Here is a 7,262-nt window from a genome sequence, read left to right as displayed (position 1 = left end):
CAGCTTCTGCTTCTAAGCACATGCAGGCAAAATGTAAGTGGCTGTGAATGGGCTCCATGCCTAGGCACGTGCTCTCTTATTTTGTATTTTCTTTATTTCTTAATTCTAATAATCTTTAATAAACCTCATAAAATATAATACTTTTTAGTAGAGAAACTAATTTAATTTTTACACAGCACAATAGTATTCCATCACTAACAGATACCACAATTTGTTCTGCACATCCCCTCATTTTCCAATTTTTTGCAACCACAAAGAACACTGCTATAAATGTTTTTGTACAATATTTTTGTACAATTTTCCTTATTAGAGAGATGAAGTTTAAACAGAGCAACTAGCACAGGAGTAACTAGTGGAGGAACAATCATATCTTCCAGTAAATTTTTATTCAGATCGTTCTTGAGGAAAATAAAGGTCTATAATCCAGACTTGTGAGTTTCTCCAAGCATAAGTGTTCCCTATATATTTTCCTTCCTGCTTTGATTCTATATGTTAGTGTATACTCTCCCCTATGGATAATTGTGATCTTGTGTTCTTGTGTAAAGGTGGAATGTTGTATTGATATTATTGTTGTTTTGTCTTCTTTTTTTGTAAATATTTCTGATTCAGAGATAATGGAGTTCACTCTGTCTGATTTGTTAAATGGGAAGCACACTGGTTCGGCAGCTACAATATATCATAGTAGGAGTGTGTTGTTCCACTGCCCCTTCCCCTCTTCCTCCAACCTCTCCACTCTCATCAGTTCTACCTCTAGAATTCTAAGTGAGTTGTAGTAGTGGATATTCCTTCTGGGAACTCCTTGTCCTGACAGGGTGGATGAAGACTGGGTGATTGAACCTATCAACAGAAAGGGAGGATTATTATATTCCTATTATATTCCTACTGTTTTTACAAGAACCACCTCAAAACAATTAAGAAACAACAACATCTAAGATTAAATTAAAATGTTGTGGTTCTTTGTTACCCCAGTTGTAGTTTTCTTGGCAAAGATACTGGAATGGTTTGCCATTTCCTTCTCTGGTTTATTTAACATATGATGAAACTGAGTCAAACTGGGTTAAGGGACTTGTGCAGGGTTACATAGCTCATAAGTGTCTGAGATCAGATTTGAATTCAGGAAGATGAGTTTTCTTGACTTTAGATCTGATACTCTATCCCACCTGGCTGCCCTAAAAAAATAAATGTGTGCAGCAGGGGTGAGATTAAATTAAACTAACTAATAGCAAGGACGAAGGGGGAGAAGGAAGGAGAGAAAAGGAAAAAGGAAAAGGAAAGGATGGAAGGGGAGAGAAGTGGAAAAAAGGGAAGGAGAAGGTATTCCAAAATGAGTTTTCAGAGAATATGGACCTCCCAATAGTGACTAGGGATTCAGTGTTGACTAGAGGTCAGTCTTTCACTGTTTGGGGAGAAACCAAATTGTCCTGAATGAATATTCTTCCAGTAGGTTCCTTGAGTACCTGTACATTTCTTTAATGGATCCCTTGCAAATGCATGGAGTAATACAGATAGATGACTGTACGAAAGCTCTCCAATGACCCTAGCAATGTACAGGGAATTCCATTTTCCTGCAAAACAATGGGGGCCATCCCAAATGGAGCTCCAAATTCATCCTATGATAAAGCAAGCAGATAGTACATATAGGACTAAGTCCTTAGGGTTGATTGGAACCAACTTCTTGAATCTCCAATGAGGCACTGGTATTTAATGGTCCCCATAATGTAGAAGTATTTGTTGAATGAGAAAGTGGGACCCTGAAGTGTGTTTGTGGGCCAGTGGACTCTACCAGGCAGCAGACTCTAATACTGAGCAAAGAGTCTGACACATAGTAGGTCCTTTATAAATAATTAATGATTAGTGTACATTCTAGAAAATCATTATTTAAAATTTTTTCATTTAATTAAAAATTTTATAACCTTTACCTTACCTTACCTTCCACCTTAGAATCAATACTATGTATTGGTTCCAAGGCAAAAGAGTGGTATGGGCTAGGCAATGGGGAAATGGGAGTTAAATGACTTGCCCAGGGTCACACAGCTAGTAAGTATCTGAGGCCATCTCTAGGCCTGGCTCTCAATCCACTGAGCTACCCAGCTGCCCCCCCAATCATTATTTTAATATACTCTCTAATTATTAGCTCTGTCAATTTGAGTTAAGGGAAATGTTTTAAAAGTTCTCCCTTTTTCAGCTGTGTGACCCTGGGCAAGTCACTTGACCCCCATTGCCTAGCCCTTACCACTCTTCTGCCTTGGAGCCAATACACAGTATTGACTCCAAGATGGAAGGTAAGGGTTTTTTTAAAAAACAAAAAGTTCTCCCTTTTTGATCTCAAATTGCACAGTCATAGGTGAACAAAATCATGATAAATGACCATCTAAATTTTAATACAACCTTAAATAGCTTAGAAATAAAAATTAAGCACCTAAAGAAATAAAGCTTTGAAAATGTTGGCTGTGTGGCTGTCATCCAAGAAAAAGATTTCTGGCTTTATTCTATTCTCACCCCTCCTCCTAACAGAATGTAGGGGAAAATGGAAAGTGAGTAGTAGTTAGATAAATAAAAATACTTCCTCACTTCAGGAACCCAGGACTTCTATAACTCATGAGGTTGACTCAAAGACTGAACACATCCTCTTCAAGAATGTTGTTCAATTACTTAGCTAAGATAAGGAACAGAAAAATGAAAAAGGCAACAGGCACAAGCTCACTTAGTAGGAGTCCTTCTACTCTGCTATGTGCTCATGGTTGCCATAGTGCTAGGGAAGGACCCTCCTTTTCTCACTCCTTGCTGGAAGTGTTAAGAATTTCATGATACTAACTCAAAGAACAAGAGCAAGTCAGAAACTATCTGTACTTTTATCTGTTGAAGCATGATCACTCCTGTTGCTGTTATGGGATGAAAGGAAAACGAAAGGATTATTCAGAGTTTGCTATGTCATACTAAAGCACCCTTTTAGGGCTTGTTCACTACATGACTGGATGCTTCCAGAGAGTTTTCTTGCTTCCAGAGACTGCATGCTACCAGCCAGAGAGTTTGTTGTCTTCAGTGCACCCAGATACTGAGTTACAGTGGAGAAATTAAAAGTTTCTAGGGGAGCTCTAGGCACATATTCCTTGGGATGGATCCAACAAACCAATTCAACCTCTACCATACAGATAAACAGAAAAACAATGAATAGCTAACACACAGATGTAGCTTGATATATACATGACAGCAAATAAGCAAATATACATAGAGAACCAAGTAATAAAACAGAAACCACAACTTGAAGAGTGCAATAATTCACAAACACAAATCTCTCTCTCTCTGTCTCTCTCTTCCTCTCTCTCTTTCTCTCTCTCTCTGTCTCTCTCTGTCTGTCTTTCTGTCTCTCTCTGTCTCTGTCTCTGTCTCTCTGTCTCTCTCTGTCTCTGTCTCTGTCTGTCTCTCTCTCTCTCCCCCTTCTGCAACTCTTAAGCTTTCTTGTTCCTGGTTAGGGATACCTATATATATACCTGGTGAAATGACTATTATCATTAAGATATGACTTAAGTACTAGAGATTTTTAAAAAGTCATTAAAGCAATGTACAAAGGTTTAAAAGTGCTTCTATTCTCCAATATGCAGCATAAGAAATAACATTTTTCTTTGTATACATTGAGCACAACTCTCACTCTTTTTATTCATATCTGTTGCAATACTGGACCAGAAAAGTCATTTAAAAAATAGTTTCAGGTTTCTATCTTGCTCTATATGGTCAAGCCATAGGAATACTAGGACCTAAGTAGAACAGAATGCTTCCAAGGACCATGAATGTGATCAGTTATAGTTCAGTACATTACTCTGCTGATCAGCCCAATTCCTTGTATTACTTCACAGAGTCCTTCATCTGCTGTCTGCACTCATTTTATGTCATCTACTATGAAATAAAGTTCATATATGCTGCTGGCACTTCTGATGGATGTTTCAAACTCTCAGCTGTTCTTCCATCTGATTGTGGTATGGCTTCCTGAGAATTCCCTTGGCTGCTTCCTCAGGTATCTCCATAGCTTTGTTTTCTTGTAGTCATTAGGAGGAGATTCTAAGCATTTCAGATGAAAAGACCAAAGTTGCCTAGGAACTTTGAAGTATAACACATTTATTCACTTATAAAAATGAATAATATGGAATCATGTTTTGTGTGATAATAACCCAGATTGAATTAATATATTGATTGAATTAATAGCCAGATCTAGGAGTGGGGAGGGAAGAAGAAAGGGAGATAGTTTGGATTATGTAACTTCAGAAGATTCATGTGGAAATTTGTAATCAAAATGAAGTATAAATACAAAAAAAAACATAAAAAGGTAAATGAGTGATTGAGAAATGAACTAAATGAGGATCAACTATCTCATTCTAATATGGGATGATACATGTCCCTTTAGAACCCTATAATTATAAGCACATGAAAAAATGTTCTAAATCCCTCCTGATTAGAGAAATGCAAATAAAAACAACTCTTAGATACCACCTTACACCTAGCAGACTGTCCAATATGGCAACAAAGGAAAGTGATAAATGTTGGAAGGGATGTGGCCATATTGGGACACTAATACACTGCTGGTGGAGTTGTGAATTGGTCCAACCATTCTGGAGTGAAATTTGGAATTATGTGCAAAGGGCTTTAAAAGAATGTCTGCTCTTTCATTCAGCAATACCACTGCTAGGTTTGTACTCCAAAGAGACAATAGAGACCCCAAAGAGACAATTTGTACAAAAATATTTATAGCCACACTTTTTGTGGTGGTAAAAAATTGGAAAAGGAGGGGGTTTCCACCAACTAGGGAATGGAACAACAAATAATGGTATCTAATAGTGATGGAATATTATTGTGCTGAAAGGAATGATGAACTGGGGGAATTCCATGTGACCTGGAAAGACCTCCAGGAATTTATGCAGAGTAAAAGGAGCAGAACTAGGAGAACATTGTATACAGAGACTGATACATTATGGCACAATCGAATGTAATAGACTTTCCTACTAGCAGCAATGCAATGATCCAGGACAATCCAGAGGAACTTACGAGAAAGAAAGCTATCCACATCCAGAGAAATAACTGTGGAAACAGAAACACAGAAGAAAAACATATGATTAATTACATAGTTTGATGGGGATATGATTGGGGATTTTGACTTTAAATGATTACTCTATTGCAAATATGAATAACATGGAAATGTTTTGAACAATGATACATGTCTAACCTAGTGGAATTGCTTGTTAGCTCTGGGAGTAGGGAGAAAAGGGGTATAGGGAAAAATCATGAATCATGGAATCATGGAAAAATATTCTAAAGAAAAAAAGAAAGAAAGAAAAAGAACCCTATCATTATCAGGAGTCATAGAGTGAGTCTAATAAAGACAGAAGGCCTGGGAGTATGGTTTTGTTATGTTTTGATGATCTTTGAAGAAGAAAAGGTGAGGGGGGAAAGGAAAATGTTAGGGGATAAAAATGGAAAGAGAAAAGATGGAAGAAATTATTGCACATAATTTAGGCTTACAAGAAAGCAATAAAAACAAGGAGTAAGGGATGTAGGAGCAAGACCCTTGAACCTGACTTTCATCTGAATAGGTCAAAGGAGAGAATACACAGTTGGTATAGAAATATATTTAAATATTGAGGAAACAGGAGGCAAATGAGAGAAGGGGAATGGAGAATAAAATAAAGTCATATTAGGGGAGGAATTAAACTAAGCAAAACAAACTCTAACTATGGAGAGTGGGCAGTTAGATGGTCATGTAGATATAATAGCCAGCCTGGAGTCAGGAAGAACTGACTTAAAATTTAGCCTCAGACACTTAGTAGTTGTGTGATCCTGGGTAAGTCACTTAACCCTGCTTGACTCAGTTGTCTCATCTGCAAAATGAGCTGAAGAAGGAAATGGCAAACTATTCCAGTATCTATGCCACAAAAAAACCAAAAGGGGTCTCAAAGTATCATACATGACTGAAAATGACTAAACAACAATGAGGCACAAAAAGAAGCAAGGCAGGGGAGCATAAACAGAGCACATGAAACCTAGAATAGAACACTGGTGCTGAGCATATTCCTTCTTTTTTGCAACCTACTTCTTTATAAAGGGGGAACTCTGATTGACATAACGACTAACCACAATTCCAGAGGACTCATCATGATATACAATACAGTATCTACTTTCTAACAAAGAAGTGATGAGCCCAGATGGTAAAGTGAGACATATATATTTTAAGACCCAGCCACAGAGAGAACGTATTTTGCTTGACCAAGCAAATTTGTTACAATGGTTTTGTTTTACTTTTTTTTTTTTGCTTATGGAGGGAAGAAGGCAAGAGAGAGTATATATTTTAATTGAAAAAAAAAGTTTAAAATTTGAATATAGCTAAATTTAGAAGGGAAATGGATAATTGGGAATAAATCTTTGCAGCAAGTTTCTACAACAAAGGTTTCAAAGTACTAAGGAATTGATTTAAATTTATAAGAATAAGAACCATTCTCCCACTGACAAATTGTCAAAAGATATGAAATGGCAATTTTCAAAGAAAGAAATTCAAGCTATCAGTACCATATAAAAATGCTCCAAAACACTAGAAAAGAAATACAGATTAAAGCAACTCTAAGGTTTAATCTCACACCCTTCATATTGGCAAAGTTTATTTGAAAAAAGAATGACAAATATTAGGGAGGCTTCAGAAAAAACTCCTGATAGAACTGTGAATTTGTTCACCCATTCTGGAAAGCAATTTGAAACTATACCTAAAAGTTTATTAAGCTTTGCATAAGCTTTGATTCAGTGATACCATTACTATACCTCAAAGAGATCAAAGAAATAGGAAAAGGACTCATATGTACAAAAAATACTTATAAACAACTCTTTTTGTAGTGGCAAACAACTGGAAACAAAGTGGGTGCCTGTCAAATGGGGAACGAATTATTTTATGTAAATGTAATGGAATATTATTGTGCTATAAGAAATTAAGAAAGCAAGTTTCTGAGAAACATTGAAGGACTTGTATGAACTGATAGAAAGGGAAGTGAGCAAAGCAGGAGAAAAATTAATATAATAATAACAACATTGTAAAGACAATTTTGAAAGACTTGAGAATTCTGATCAATGCCATAACCAAGCACAATTCCAACAGATTGATAATGAAGAATGCTACCCACTTCCTTAGAGAGGTAGTGGACTTAGGATTCAGAACTAGATATATTTTTATGTGACCAATGTGATAATTAATTTTGATTTACTATACATGTTTCCTTTAAAGGTTTTGT

The sequence above is a fragment of the Monodelphis domestica genome, chromosome 1 (genome assembly GCF_027887165.1).
Source record: "Monodelphis domestica isolate mMonDom1 chromosome 1, mMonDom1.pri, whole genome shotgun sequence".
Lineage (NCBI taxonomy): Eukaryota > Metazoa > Chordata > Mammalia > Didelphimorphia > Didelphidae > Monodelphis > Monodelphis domestica.
Note: the sequence above shows the minus strand (reverse complement) of the source record.